The 3,277-nt window shown below is 42.2% G+C and overlaps 1 pseudogene; it reads left to right on the top strand.

Moving 5' to 3' along the window:
* Positions 1 to 780: 780 nt before the first annotated feature.
* On the top strand, positions 781 to 3,277 carry LOC143675872 (52 kDa repressor of the inhibitor of the protein kinase pseudogene; annotated as a pseudogene).

Genomic DNA, 3,277 nt, shown 5'->3' with positions numbered 1-3,277 from the left:
AGGTGAAGGAGATAATACCCTAAAAGGGCTCATCTTCCCCCAGGTAAAGGGGGGCAGGGCCCAGCTCAAGTGGCAGCCTCCTTAAGAGCCCCAGGGGCTGGGAACCAGAAACAACTTGAGCTTGCCTTGCACCTCAGCCTCTGTCTCACCCCACTGGAGGCAGGCTGAGAATTAAAGGCTCCACATCACTTTACACCAGCGGGGAGTTGCGGGCTGACAAGCGCCACCTGCAGGGCAGGAAAGGAAAAGCACAGACTCGAGGGACTCCACAGGAAAGTCAGACAAACTGCTGGGTCTCTTCTTCAGGGAAACTTGATACTGATTACACCCTCCTCCTGAGACCTGGGCCTGCCTTGTCTGGGAACATCTGATCAGGGTCGGTCATAACAGGGGAGCCCCTCCTAAAAACAGGTTCCATATAGGCAGAGCAAGAACCAGAAAAATAAGAGCTGAAAAATTCTGACCAGTTAAATAGAAACTATGCTAGAAGTCTAGAATAAGTTGAGCTGAATGCCAAAGAATAGATAGTGAACAAAGCCAACCAACAAGAAAACCCTAGGTAAAAGAGTGAAAATGACTTCCAGAATAAAATAATCAAGGAAATCAGATGCCTGGATGCCAGCAAAAAAGTTATACATCATACTTGGAAAAACAAAGATATGGTCCAGACAAAGGAACAAATTACACTTTAAAGGAAATAAAGGAGTTGAAACAACTAATTCATGTTCAAGCAAACTTGCTAAATCAATTCAAAAATCAAATCCACAGGTGGTCCCAGGCATGCGGGATGTGAACGAGCAGCAGTGGTGGCAAATCCTTCTGGCTGCTCACAGCACCCAGAGCCCTGTCCCCAGCCCAGCCTCGGACCAGGACACCCCTTCTGTCCCTCCAGGCTTCTCATCTGCCACCCCTCCCTGAGGTGTGCAGGCCTGCGGCTCCCTTCCCTGCATGGTGGGGCTGGCGGGCTGCCCTGAGGAGGCAGAGAGAGGAGGACAGGGTCACCGGCAGGTTTTTAGTCCTAGAAATTTTAGTCAAACTTTTATGCTACCCCCAACTGCACACGGAAGAGCAAACAATCCAATCTGACTTTCTTCAGGTTCCTGCAAGACCCGGCCAGATGTCAGAAGTGGGTGGAGAAGTGTAGGAGAGCAGGCTTGGAAGGTAAAACACCTGATCAGCTAAATAAACATGATCGGTTATGTGCCAAACACGTTGAGGTCTCTCTGATCTGTAGAGCTAGTCCTCATAAGACAGTGCCTCAAGATATGCTATACCAACAGTATTTGATCTTACCAGGCATTTGAACAATCCACATAGTAGACACAGAAAATGAATAAAAGAATTTGAGTCAAGAAATTAGGACACTGAAACAGAAAATAAATTGATGAAACTTCTGAACAGGAACAAAAACATAAACAAATAACAGCAATGCTCGGAGCCCAAATGCACTAAACGGGGGTGAAGAAAGGGATGAAGATATTTTACCTAACTTTAAAGAGAAGAAAAACGAATACCTAAAATCTTTATTTGAAATTTTGATTCTTATGGGAAAGCAAAATATATCTCTGGATGGACATGAGGCTAATGAACCTCCCAAAAGTCTCTTTACTCATGATAATTAACAAGCACTGCTGGAGTGCCAAATAAATTCTGGTGAAGAGGTTCTGAGACAATAGCAGTTAACACGTTGTTCTGTTCAAAAACACAGCAGAAACAGATGCTAGAGATCTGTGAGAGGTCTGAGAAACTCTCAGGGAAGTGAGAGACTCACACTTCTTTTCCATTACCACTGATGATGTGGTGGACATAGCAGGGGGAGAGCACCTTCCCGTGTTGTGAGGTTTGTGGATGAATCTCATAACCTGAGAGAGGAATTTGTGGGCTTGCTGCTTTACGAAGCTGATGCAGAAGTTTTGGCTGTGAAATTTCACACTACAATAACTGAGAAATGGGGCTAAGGATGGAGTAACTGTAACTGACAGGCTTACATTGTGGCCCGTGGATTTTCTTCCAAAATGAAAGGTGTTGCTTCTAGACTTCTAGAGAAATATCCCCAAGCAATCTACACACTGCTCTTCCCGTGCCTTAAATATGTGGTTAGCAAAATCAGTGCCTGTTTTTTGGGAGTATCTGTTACATTGGGAATGACTGAAGAAGTTTCTTCTTTTTTCTATTGATCACTGCAACTACTTTTAGAACTGACAGCATAATTTCAGTCCTTTTTCAGAGCAATGAAGAAAGGGGTAATACACTGAAAGAAATTTGTCATTTTCAACGGACAGGCAGGCATGATGCTTTTGAAATTTTAGTGAAACTCCTGCAAGCACTTGTTTTATGTTTAGGTAGTACAAATAATGACACAAATGTTAGATGAAATAACTGAACATGTGTACTCTGTAGTGCAGTGACAGATTTTTATTTCATTCTTCCCATTGTTGTTCTTAAAAATGTCCTATCTTTTACAAGAGCCTTTGGGGAAAATCTCCAGGGGCAATGCTCTGATGTCTTCTTTGCAGCTAGCAGCTTCACTGCAGTGCTGCAGTCAGTAAAGGAAGTGATGGAAAATATTGACGTTATCATGAATTTTGGTTTGAGGAAGTCACAAATTTGGCAACCAAACTTGATATTCACATAAAACTCCCTGACAAATTCCATAGAGGTCAGCAAGGTAACCTGGAATGTCAGTTAACCTCTGAGAATTACTATAAATAAACCCTAAGTGTTCCAACAGTGGAGCACATTATTTAGGAACTTAAAGATATATTTTCAGAACAGCACCTCTAAGCTCTTAAATGCTTATCTCTGGTGCTTTGTGTCATGGGACAGCTCAAATTCAATATGTCGGAGGAACCCCATGCTAACATGTACCACAGTGACTTATCCAATCCCGACACGCTCTTAGCCAAGCTTCATTGTTGGAGAATCGAGTGGAAACAAAGAGGGAAAGATATAGAAGTTTCATCCACCGATTGTGAAGATGTCACCTACCTGACATCAAGTTTTTTCCTAACTTGTATGCTTTTTTGAATGTCTGATATATTCTTCCTGTGATGAAGGTTGAGAATGTTCGCTATATTATATAGAAAATGGATGAAAGCATCTCAAAGCATACCTAAGGAACACTCTGATAGACCCAAGGTCAAGTAACTTGGCTTTGCTTAACATAAATTTTGATATAAAACATTATTTGGATCTAATTGTTGACACATGTATCAAACACTATACAACTAAGTCAGAGTTTCCTGAAGTTAATTCAGAAACCATGGAAAATATTTGA

This window comes from Tamandua tetradactyla, chromosome 3 (genome assembly GCF_023851605.1).
Source record: "Tamandua tetradactyla isolate mTamTet1 chromosome 3, mTamTet1.pri, whole genome shotgun sequence".
NCBI classification, from domain to species: domain Eukaryota; kingdom Metazoa; phylum Chordata; class Mammalia; order Pilosa; family Myrmecophagidae; genus Tamandua; species Tamandua tetradactyla.
The sequence above is the reverse complement of the archived record's forward strand: the minus strand, read 5'-3'. Positions and strand labels throughout refer to the sequence as shown.